The sequence below is a fragment of the Haemorhous mexicanus genome, chromosome 6 (assembly GCF_027477595.1).
Source record: "Haemorhous mexicanus isolate bHaeMex1 chromosome 6, bHaeMex1.pri, whole genome shotgun sequence".
Lineage (NCBI taxonomy): Eukaryota > Metazoa > Chordata > Aves > Passeriformes > Fringillidae > Haemorhous > Haemorhous mexicanus.
Window position 1 is genome coordinate 12,254,333 of NC_082346.1, and position 12,701 is coordinate 12,267,033.

Genomic DNA, 12,701 nt, shown 5'->3' on the forward strand with positions numbered 1-12,701 from the left:
TCAAGGCCGGGCTGGACAGGGCTTGGAGCAACCCTGGCTTAGTGGAAGGGAGGGACAGGGCATAGTCCATTTCCCATAAAAGGAAATGGAACTATTTTCCAACTCAAACCATTCAATTTATGACATTATGATAAGTCAGGTTTGAGGCTTTCAGTGGCGACTCTATGGAGGCAAAGCAGTGCCTTCACTGTCGGTGCTGAGATAAACACAGAGGTGTCCATTTGCCTGAGCCTGAGCCAATCCTTTTATCAGCAAATTCACTTCATAAAAACACCAGGGAGAGGAGAAGAGAGAAAGATAATTTGCATCCACGATATCCCTTAATAAATCATAGGCTGGAGCCTACTCTCATTCCTGACACTGCTGCCTCTTAATTATAGCTGTGTTCAGCTGAGGAGACAGAGGAGGAGAGCTGGGCTCTTTGCAGAAGGGAGCACTAATTAAAACCTCTTTTCTCTGGGAAGATATTAATGTCTTTCTCTGGGGCAGGAGCAAATGGCCTTGTCTGTGGCCATTCCCGCAGGTTAACCTGTAACTCTGACTTTCACACAGCCAGGCAGTTTGTCCTGTTTTTGGTACCTGGTGCTCTCAGCATGGCTTCTGGGCTGAGATATGGGACTTTCAAAAGTCCTTGAAAAAGGAAGAGGAATAACATGTACCCAGACAACTGTGCAGGTGTGGAGGTAAGGTTAGGTAGTAGGGGTGGCTCCTCAGTCCGGGTACAGACCACAGAAAGGTTTTGCACACTATCCCCTGATATATAACACAGGCAGGATCTCTGGGATGGAGAGGGTACCCCAGACTGCACCCAAACAAATCCTCTGATTGGAGTTATGTGGGCTTTAACAGGCATGATCCACTTCCCCATGAGAGGAGAGTCTACGCCCTCAGGCTGGTGGGGGAAGGAGTCTTGTACCACCAGGTACCTGCACACCAGCATCTCTGCCTGATCTCCTGATGGGTTTGAGACCTGAGGCAGGCACATTCCTGATTCACTTCTTTTTCAGTTCAGGAGTACTGAAAAACTGCCAAACTGTGGGAGGGGAGTGGTACATCTGAGCAATGGAAATGACACTTTGACCCACTGAAGTCAAAGGGCTGATTCTATGATTCTGTCTATTTATTCTATCTTTCCATGATTCCTAAAGAGAGTAAGTTAGGAATCTCTAGCTGCCCTGCAAAGCTTCCATAGCAGGGAACCCAACTGGTGAAGGAAGGCTCTAGTCCAGCATCCAGCTACATGCTCATTCCAACCTGGCATTCAAACCAGAGTCAAAACACAAGGAAAATATTGGGTTGGATTTTTCCCCCTTGTTTGTTTTTCAACAAAAGGTGCAGGGCAGGAGTGTACAAGTAGCATGAAAGACTCTCAGGGATAACTTCAAGACTGTCAGATTTGCTTTGAGTTGCTACTGCTTGGAAAATAGGTTGATAAAGTTTCAGTAGCTTAAAAAAAGCCAGAAAAGCTGTGCCTCTGTCAGAGAAGCTGCTGCACAGAGCAAGGCAGGAGCAGGTTCAACAGGATAAATTGAGAGCAAATGTACCAGAGCTGTGCTCATTGCTGGTCTCTGCCAGAACGAGCAGGTAACACCCAAGGTGTGGTTGGGCCATCGGCTGCCCGAACAATCTGTTCACAAGGAAGCACCTTTTGCTGCTGCTGTGTCTGCTCTGAGCTTAAAAACAAACCAGGAGCAGCCCCTGTATCTGTGACTTCAGCCCTGAAACTTCCAGTGCTCTTCAGCTTGGGAGAGGAACACTGAGATGCTGCTTTCCTTGAGATGTGTGATACAGCCTGTGGCATGGAGACAGGGAATGAGGGACCAGCTGCTTCCTGCTGACAGAGCTGGGGGGCATCCCATGAAACCAGCAGCTGGTGAGTGCAGCAGGAACAAGAGGAGGTGGCTGAGAGCACCGTGCAGAGCCAAGCACGGAGCATCCTGCCACAGGCTAGTCAGGATGTCCAAAGTTTACAGAGCTTGGACAAATGCAGTTGGAGAAATTCAGGGATGGAAAAGGGTACCAGGAGCTCTTCACTCCCACTGCTGGAGGCTGGGAAATGCAGAGAGGCTTCCTGTGCTCCTGTCCTCTTCCTGGCTTCTCCTCCAGGTATCCAGGAGTGCTGCTGCCATGTGTGCCCCCAGCCTGCCACCAAGCAGAACTGAGGGCAGGTGATGGGAGAGGTGATAGGCCACTCCACATTCAGGCAGATGTTCCTGGCTCCTCTGAGCCAAGGGGAGGATGGAAGGGAGGAGAGGAGCTCTGGCCTCAGTGACTGCTCAGTGGAAGGAAATGTACAGGTTTAGTCAGAGCCCAGAAAGGGAGCCCTGAAACAAGCCAAGCAGCCAAAGCCCTGCCACAGCCACGTGCAAACTAGACCAGACAGGTCCCAGAACATCTGCTCCACACCTGGCATGAGGCTGGAGACACTTCTGCTCCCTGATCCCTTCTCCCTGCCTGGCAACAGCTGGTGAGCCAACAGTCAGAGGTGAGAAGGATGATGTGAAGCGGGAGGTGGTTATGGGGGAGATCTGGGCTGCCACCATCCTCAGAAGTCCCTGGTGTTTTCCCAGAGCTCTTCCAACATGATCTGCCCTTGCCAAGTGCCTGTGGCTGCCAGGATGCTGCTCACAGAGGCTGTGCTCTGCTCCAGTGCCATGTGGGTGATGGACACACAGGTCCTTCTCTTGGAATCCTGTCCTGACAACTCAAGCTAAAGGAGCACTTGGGTAGCTCATGACATACATGAGCATCCATGAGCTCAGCTGTAGGCCCCCAGGGCAGGATTCAGGAGCACCTGGCTGGGGAGCACCAGAAACAGCCCTTTGTCCTTCCCAAACCACAGGTATTCCTGTGCTCTCAGGGCCACCTGCCCCTCCCTTCAGAACAACCTTCCCAGAATATACCAGGTTCTCCAGTGTGCATGTTTAAGCACAATTCTGCTTCTGCCAACCTTTCTCTGCTCCAGAGAGGATGCACAAACCTATGGCTCATTGAAGGATCAGACCCCAGTGACAGTCAGGCCAGCAAGGAGAGTTCAGTGGTTTTAAACCCCAGGTCATGGGAAGCACCACTGGCTCCCCTTTGGCTGCAGGAGCATCCACATGGCCTGTGTTGGCCCCAGTGCGTACCAGCTGCCCTGATCCTTCCACACACACCTTGCCCACCTGGCATAAAAGGGATTTCTTGCTCCTTTCACCCCCTCCTCTGAGGATTACAGAGTTATCCAGGCCAGAAGGCACCTCAGGAGATCTCCAGTCCAACCTCAGCCAGGGTCAGCTCTGAAATCAGAACAGGCTGCACAGTTCACTCCTTCTGTTCTTGAAAATCTCCAAGAATGAGATGGCACAACCTCTCTGGGCAAACCTGCTCCACAGTGCTGGGGTTCCCAGAGCAAAACCCCTGTCCTTCATGTGCCTTGCACAGCTTTAGCCTTTGGAACTGGAAATCTCTGTGCCAAAGACCCTGTGGGCACACAGCAGTGGCCAGGGAGGCCTTTCCTCTCTAAGGCACTGCAGGAAACTCTTCTTTGCCCTTCCAGCCCTGGAATTAGTCTGGTTCCTCCTAGCCTAGCTCAGACTCCCATTTCAGCCTCTGCATGGACCAATTGTGCTTTTTCCTCCTCGCCCTTGCAAGAGATTAAATTTTTTTTGTGGCAAGATTGTTAAAACAATTCTGTACCACGAGATTAGAAACTGCCATTTGAATTATTTTGATAAACCCAGCCTCACACATCCTTCTATTCTATACAAAACAAAGGGCAAAGGGAATGGGGTTTATTTTGGTTTTGGAATGATCTCTCCTGGGACTGTTTTGGTTACTGGGTAGCTGGATGTTCAGGCCGAAAAACCCTTCTGTGGTCTCATCCACAGCTTCACTGAAAGCCCAAACATTGGAAATCAATCCAGTGATTTCCTGTGACTGTACATCTTGTCTTCTGACCCCCGAAACAGAGCAGGGCATCCTTCAGCTGGGTGTGAGTATTTTGAAGCAGAACGTGTTTTGTACCATCAATTAATATAATGGCTCCTATAGGGACTCTGTGAAAATCCAAAAATCTCAGCATTTTGTACATAAAACAAATCAATAATGGACAGCAAAAGTCCCTTTGCATGAACTCCCACTTCTGCCTTTTAGAGGTGAATGGGAAGGGATAAATCACCATTTTTCCATTTAAAATTTTATCTACCTTGATAATATATATGAAAATACCAACTACAGAAGGAAAAAGCTACGTTAGAGTACTACTAAAAAAGCTCAGGTGATGTTTTCAGACCAAAAGCTGACCTGAGCCCCACCACATCTCCAGGAGCCACCACTGAGCTGGTTAAACTGGCTGTTTTCCTGCAGTGACACTCAGGGCTGATTTTCCATGTGCCAAGTTTAGCTCAAATGAATTGTTACAAATAGCCAAAAATACCCGGGCAGGATATGAGTAGGAAGCACAACATAGGATGGGAAGAGATAGCAATGAATGTTGTCATCATTAGCTTAAAAAGGCTGGAAAAGCCTTAAATATCAAATGGGATTTTTAAGAGATGAATCTCCTCCCTTAATTCTTCTGCCCCACCCTCCCAACAAAAAGCCCAGGATGAGTTTTAGAGCAGGAAATGAAAATTACTGATGCTTCCTAAGCCCCAAACCCCTATTGCTATGGCCAAAGATCTGGAACAGGAGCAGAGTGGAATAGCTCCTCCCTAGTATAGGCAGAGGGAGATGGGCTGCAGCCCTCTCCCTTTCTTTGGGGAAAGATGGGATGTTGTGACCTTCCTACATAGGCAGAAAAGGATTTTTAGTTCAGATTGACCAATTACTTCTGCAGATTTACCAATCTTCATCGAACCTCAGAGAGTTTGAGCTGACTTGCTGGAGACAAACTGAAGCTAAACGTGGCCCCAGAGTGGCTCTCAGCCTAATAACAGCTTTTCTATAATAGAGAAAAAGCTGTTGGCATGCTAACTGCCCTGCTACATGCCTGAATTTCTGCCAGGGAAGTGAATCAGCATTTCAGGGAGTGACCAAAAATGCCCTTCCTTAGGAGGAGGTAGTGGAAAGGTCCCTTGGATCTCAGCAGCTCTATATTGCTCACCAACCAGTCAGCATGGGGAGTGCACTGACAAACAAGACTCCCTCTTGCCCCTCCTGAGGGGATGAGGAACCAGCCACACCCCCCAGCTTTGCTTGGTGCTTTTCAGCCCAGTTTGGGCTGGCAGTAGCTAGGCAAGGATGGTCAGGTGTATTCTGCCTGGGGCTAAAGGTTGGGAATTACTGTGGAAAATGAATCTGCCTGCCAAATGCATCTGTTAGGCTTTACAGCTGTCCTGTTAGGGGTAAGGAGGCAGGAATGCTGAGGCTGGCTCTAGGGATTTCACAGGATTGATGTGAGGAGGGCACCGTGTTCTTACACATTACAGCAATCATCTAAAGGAAAATTAAGACACTTGAATGATTAGCTCAAACAGCCAGGTCAACCTGTCCCCTACCTGTACATGCACACCTAATGAGAAATGATTGATTCCCACCAGACAAACCAGGACCACCCAAGGGATATCAGCATGGTCCCTGTTGGACCAAGCAGATTTGAAGCTTCTGGAAGCAGTCTTGTTGTGGGTGCTTGGAATAAACAGAGCACCACCTTCCAGCATGGATGTCACAGTCCTGAACTTTGTTCCTGGAAATCCCACCATGACAAACACCAGTCCACTGTGTTTCTGTCCATCAGAGCTGTGACATTACTGTGGGAAGCAGTAGGGACACAACAGGAATCCTCACAACTCCATCCGAGCTTTAGCCCATCCTCACAGATTCTGGGATGGTTTGGGTTGGAAGGGACCTTAAAGCCCACCCAGCTCCACTCTCTGCCATAGGCAGAGATACCTTCCCTTAGGCCAGGTTGCTCCAAGCCCCATCCAACCCCGCCTTGGACATTTCCAGGGCTGGGCAGTCTGCAACCCCCACCGGTGCCAGCCTTTCACTGAGTCTCCCAGCTGTTCTGCAGATGCCTTCGAGCTTGGAAAAGCCATCAGAGAAATATTCCAGCTCTGCAGGAGGTGCACATGAGGAACAGTTCTGAGAGCTGGTGCCTGCAGCCAGGAACACAAGCATGCAGCCAGTTTCAGGATTTTGGTGTTTTGCCTGAACACAGAGGCGATTAATGCCCTCCTCCAGGCTGGGCTCAGCCGTTAGCCATCCTGCTCTGGAATATGACATGTACAGGCAGAGTCACTCCCTATTTTTACTGGCTGATCTCTTGAGTCCTGATTTTTAGACAGAGCAAAGAAAAAGCTTCCCTTTCATCCGAAGTATGAAATCTTTCCCGTGTCTAAAAATCACAGCTTTAAACCCCTTGCTGCTGGTGAACCAGTGCCCAGAGTACAGCACCAGGCTGGGAAAAGGGGATAATTTTGGGGGGTTGTGAGTTGAATAAGGATTCAGAGCAGAGAAACCTTCAGCATGACAACAACCAGCGCTTTCTTCAGCAAACTTTTTGAATACCAGGCATGCTACACCCACAGGTCCTGGTGGCTCTGGAGCCATCCAGCCTTTCCCTTGCATCCTGCCTAGACAGTCCCACGGCCAGCTCCAGCCTCCCACAGCTCCTTGGCTCCCACCTCTCAGGAGCTGGGTGGTGCTAGGGACAGGATTAGCTCACAGAAGGTGTGGGCACAAAACAAAAACAGGACAGAGGGGAAAAAGCTACGAAATTCCTCACAAAACACCTCTCTTCCCAGGAAGCCAAGGGAACGCGTCATGCTGGTTTTTCTTCCTGGGCAGTACAAGTGACTCACATGACACTTTCTCCCAGTTGGGTAGTTTTGAACTGGGGTCTTTTAATTTAAACCATTTAATGAGGTTTTATGTAAGGAATGCTCATTCATCTTCCTCCATCTTTCCAAAGGCATCCATTAATATTTAATGTGCTGTTTCTGGGCCTGGCTCTCTAGCTTTCTAAACTGCAGCCTGAGCATGGATAATGCTCACCTTGGAACCCTTGGCAAGACACACAGCAAGCCCAAACCTGCTCCCTGTTTTCCTTCCACTCAGCTCCTGCAGAATTCCTCCAACAGAGAGGAAAGGTGTAAATGCAGGAGCTGTGACTCGGCACTGGGACTCTGCAAACAAGTCTTTCTGAGGGGTAGTGGAGCCAGCTTCCAGTTTTTTTCCCAAGATCTGTAAAACTGTAGCCATTTGTGGATTTTCCCTGGGTATTTATAGATCAGGGCACTGTCCAGACTTGCTTTTGGTTGTAGTTCTGGGAGGAAGGTTTTACTTTCTGGCAGGAATATTTAGTTGGTTCAGATCTTTCCTTTCTCTCTCCAGCCTGTGGGCACCAAGGGCCTCCAGTGCCACTGGACTCTGGACTGGAACCTAAATTAAGGTCTGCTTGTGGATCACCATGGACACATTCTCTCTGTAGGTAGTTCACGAATCTCCCATCAGGAATATGTAAATATTGGCACTTTTGCTCTCTAGTGCCAGTTTGTGTTTCTGAGCTCCCAAGGCTCTATTTCAGCCCCTTGGAGACCAACAGGAAATCCAGATGGGATTCAAAGGGGGGTCAGGGTCCACCAAAGCTGGTACGGGGGTGGCTGTAGGTCTGAGATGCCTCAGTCCAAATGAGCAGCTGCCACTTCTGCTGTGGAGGCTGAAGAACACTTGGTTTTTCTCTGGCCAGACCTGTTGGGCTGGGTTATATTTATCCAGGTGCTTGTCTTCTGGAGAATCTCCACAATGTGAACAATTTGATGTGCAGAGCAGGGAGTGTATCCTTCAGACACCTGGCAGGTTGTACCTGGGGACTGCCTCTGCTGGAATGTGGCACGTGCCACACACACCCCAGAGCTCCACTACCCTCCTTCCATAGGCCTATGTCTTTCCAGAGAGACCCATGATCCTGAGTGGCTCCATCACTGTAAAGGTAACTTGAAAGGGTGGAAGAAGGAAAAAAACAGAGGAGGACTTGCCACTTTCCCAAACCTGGGGTGCTGTAAGGGCATCTCAAACAACACAGATAACAATGGGGACTCCTGCAGCCACCAGGCTCTCCAGGCAGTGTCATCTGGATGTGTTCCCCATTCCAAAGCAGGAATCACCACCATTAAAACAGAGTAATGATGTTCTGACTTGGTCCTGCTGAACAACCAAGGCCTGATTTTGCGAAAACCGAGTTTGGGAATTTTGGATGGGACAAGATCCTGGCTTGCTTCTTTAAGGAGAAACAACAACTTGTTCCTCTGTTTGGCTGTTAGCCTCTCTGCTCTGGATTTGCATTTCCTGATGCTTTCTGACTAACCCAAAGATTATTTTTTTAAAGAGTGCAAGTTCCTGGCAGAGATCCTGAGTTTCTCCTGGTGATCCTAGAAGCCATCCTTACGGGCAGGTTCAGAAAAGCAACTAAAAGCAGGAGAAGGGTGGTTCCACAAGGCTGGACCAGCAGACCAGAGACCCATGTGAAGTTCTCAAGTCAACCACTGCTCCTGGGGTCCCTCTCACAACCACTTTGAGAGATCTAAACCAGTTTGTGTGAATTTAGGACTCCTGGTGTCTCATGAGGAGCCCTGAGCACACATATCCCAGTGCCTCACTAATGCCCAAAAGCTGTTTTGTTAGTTGATTGATGTGGGATTGTGGCCTTCCCTACCTGCCAGCTCCTTCTATACCATCAGGGTACCATCAGGGAGGGTAGGATAGATTGTGGCAACTGGTGGGATACTCCAAGGGGCTGGAGGAGCTGTCTGGAGCAGGAGCAGTGCAGGACACATACACCACTGTGCCTGTGCTCCCTTTGCTCTCCTGTGAATCCAAGCAGCCCAAGCTTTACAGCACAGCCCATCAAACAGCTTTCTCCAGCGTGACATTCCTGTAGGAAAACACCCAGCAGCCCTAACAGACAGCCTTTGTGGGCCTGGGAAGTCTAAGAGATAACATCGTGTGGTGGCCAGCTCATCTTTCTTCCTGACGCTTTATGTTACTGCCAAGGCTGCTGCCAGTCCAGCATTTCTGCTCAGCCCATCCCCCTGGCATGGGATACACACACAGACAGCAGGGCTACATTGGACCCCTCACCCCAGGCAGGATCCCAGGGAACATTTCCATCCCAGGGATCTCACCAGTGCCCAAGCCCCATCACCTCTTTGTGCAGAGATTCCCTTCAGCATGGCTGATGGGGAATTCGGAAGTCCTGTTGCCCCAGGCAGATTTCAGTAGGATGATTGATGGAAACACAGGCAAGGGTTAGAATACGCTTGGAAAAACTTGCTGTTACTCCTAGGTCACTTAGTTTAAGGTTTTGGGGGGTTTTGCCATGTTTTTCTACTGTTCCAGCAAAAACTGTTCTGTTCTGACCAGCATAAATCCTTGCTGCTACAATCACATCCTTATATTCTCTGATACCAACAAACCCAGTCTCAGTCTTAGAAGTCTTAGACCCATGAAGAGAAAAACCCACAAACACCAGATGCTGCTTTTATTAACAGTGATGATAATAATAATAATAGCCCTAAAACTCCACTAGTATTTCATATTTGCACATTGTCCAATCTTTACCCAGAATCCAGAATTTTTCATGCCCTTTCCATGCCCTATAAGAAGTCTGACCACAGCAGATAAGGGAGAACTATACGTAAAAAAAATAAAGTAAAACAATAGCAGAGATCAGCCCAGAGAGAAGAAAGAGGTATTACTCTTTCCCTTCACAAAGTGCTTCTCCACCCTTGGAGAAGAGGGATCAATGTCACAGCTCCCTCTTCAAAGAGACTCAGAGAAAGCCAAAACAATGCATGGCTAGCTTCCATTTGCTATAAAAGTACAGAAATGTGGCGCAGACAATGCCAGGCTCCTGTCACGGCTCCGTGTGTCTTTGGGAGGATATTTGACCTCCAAGGATAAGACTGGCCGGAAAGTCAGGGAGTGGGATTTCCTGTGCTTTAAAGTACAACATGTCTTCACCCACCTTGATGGCCTTCAGCACTGATTTGTGCCGGCCTCCCTAAGTCCTCTGGGACCTCCTGGCCTGGGCCAGATCAAGGTGCTAGACTTTAGCCATGCAGTTTAGCTTCCCTGTAGTTACTCCAGTGGCAGTGGACTGAATTTGAGCCTGGCTTAGCTCCTGGAGTCTGTATCTCATTCATACCATGATCATGTGCAAGGCTCAGCTGCCTTGCTTGGTGACCCAAGCAGAGACTCTGCCCTGCACCAGCAAAAGGGTGGGTGATGGTCTTGAAATTGGCTTTGATTAGGCTGACTCAAAGGTAATACCTGCACAGCCACACATTGCATGGTGACACTTGCATCTCGCCTCCCTTCCTACGCTCCTCCCGCTGGGGAAGGAGGAGGCAGCAGCCACACCTGCTGGGAGATAAGGGGGAGATCAGAACCCTCTAATCAGGGCAGGGAGAAGACAACATCTGGCTGAGGCTGCAGACTGTGGAAGCTCTTAAGGATGCTCCCAAGGGGAGAGAGAACCTAGGGAAGGCCAGACCACAGCTTCATCTCTCATGTCTTGGTTCTGTCCACATTTCAGGTGAAGTGCTCTTAGCCCTCCTTCATCTTTCACAAGCCCGGCTGTCTCTTGATTTAGCAGATTCATTAGAAAGTCTCCAACCCCTTAGGAATGTGCCCTTCCCCCTTGCAGTCTTCCAGTTCAGGTTCAATTAATATCCAGCAATTAACGCTGAATTAAAAGCTTTGGCATGAGGCTCCATCCTGGTTTCACTTGGCCAGCACCACACCACGCCTTCACTGTGACCAACACAAGGCTGAGCATGGTCACAGCCTGAACACAGTGGGGAGAGCTGAGCAAAGAGCAAATAGGAAAATGGCAGGAATAAATAAAGAAAAGGGAGCCCAGCATGATAAGGACCTGCTGACTTGGCAGGTGTGTGCACTGCTTCCAGTTTCATGGCCTCTTTGGGACACAGGCACCCTGGAAGAGAGGACAGCCTTCCAGGCTAGCTTATCATTTGGGGATACCAGCTGATCCCATCAGGAATTTATTAACCACCATGAGATGAAGAATTCAGGGCTCGTCCTGCTTCACCCAGGAAGCCAGACTCCTCTGCCACTGCCATGGAGTCTGCACCTCTGGCAGCCACCCTGGGTTGCCCCAGATAGGCTCCTCAAAGAGGACATCCCAGAGGTTTATTTTTTGGACACAGCATAGGAAGGAGAAATAAAAATCAGGGTGACCTCAGCTGGATCCCTGGTTCCTCCTGGTGCTTCACAGCTGGGGCTGGGACAGGTCTGAGCTCCATGGGCCAAACCTGGTGACACATTCCTGCTGGAGTAACCTGTATTTCAGTACATTAGGACACAGCCCTGGGGCAGTAAGAAAAAGGGAGCCAGAAATATGACACTAATATGCAGAAACACTCCCAGCTATCATCACATGTGGGACTCAAGTGATTGGGTGGTGCAGAGTAAACCGAATATAGCAGGGTTTTTAAGAGCCCAAGTTTTCTTTTCCAGGTATCTTATGCTAATGCACAAAGAGATCCAGGAGATAGGAACAGTTTAAGGAATGTAAAAGGAAACCAGCAGACAGCTATTAACAGAGGAAAAATTCACAAGTATCCAAGCTTGGGCACAGGGATGGGTTTTATTACACTCAGAGTGGTTGGCAGACCACCAAGTTTCTATTCTAATGCAGTTATGAATTTATACCTCTTATAGGTGTGCATAGGGATTTCAGTGTCAACCACAAGAGAGACAAAAAAAGGGGAATTTAACATACTAGCTACTAAAATGCACTTGAGGGTCCTTTCTGGCAGTGTGTCCATGCTGAGTGTGTTACCGTGACAGAAAACAGGCTGAAAGTTCTAAGGCAGAGCCCAAAACATGCTGGGGTTCTCCAAGCAGTCTGTGTACAGACAAGTACTTCACCAGCATCCTCATAAATGTATCCCTCTGACATCCCACTGACAGTTTGATAAGATCAGTGAGAAAACTCTCTCTGCCCTCACCTCAGGGTGAAACACACAGAGCAAAATACCACAAGTGTTCCAACATGAGGAATAAATACAGATACGTAAGGAATCTAGGGCAGCTCTGCTGATGATACAACAAGCCCTGCAGCACATAGTCAGCCTCTAGAAGGGAAATCCCAGGTGTCAGGGATGACTCCAAAGTATTCCCTGGGGATTACACACACACTTTAGCCTAGATTCAGTGAAGACAAACCCTTGGAGGAAGCTCCACTGCCTGCCCACGGCTGTCATGGCAGCCCTTGGCACATGCCAAGCACACTCAGCAGTTCCCTTGCAGGAAATCCCACTGAGGACACTGAGGAATTTTTTTCCTTTAGGCCAGCAACAAGTATTTCAAAGCCAAACCTTTGAATTCTGACAACCTTCTTATGAGTAAGCAGGGTCTGACCCAGGCACAGAAGTGCCCCTGAACTTTCCAAAAGAGACTTAAAAAAATTTTAGGACATTGCCTTGGCTTCCCTTCAGCTCACATGTGCAGCAGAGGTGAAGAGCTTGCATACCAAAACAAATAATTCCCTGAGATCTTATTCTATCTTATTTTCAGGATTTGTTTCACTTCCTTGCACTTCTGCTGTCAGAACAGTGCCTGGATCTCTCTCACATCTTCTCCCACATTCTAATTCTCACTGGAAAGAAGAGGAAAATGATCTGTGCTGATCCTGTCTGCCTTTCACTAACCACTCACTGCAGTACATTTTCCTTCATCCCTGAGCTGTCAGT

The 12,701-nt window shown here is 48.8% G+C and overlaps 2 protein-coding genes across 5 annotated transcripts in view; one reads left to right on the forward strand and one right to left on the reverse strand.

The window, feature by feature from the left end:
* The window catches only part of DEAF1 (DEAF1 transcription factor), a 53,497-nt gene that overhangs the window by 35,361 nt on the left and 5,435 nt on the right, over nucleotides 1–12,701 (reverse strand). The window lies entirely within an intron of this gene.
* LOC132328686 (epidermal growth factor receptor kinase substrate 8-like protein 2) overlaps nucleotides 1–12,701 on the forward strand; it is a 49,755-nt gene that overhangs the window by 5,630 nt on the left and 31,424 nt on the right. The window lies entirely within an intron of this gene.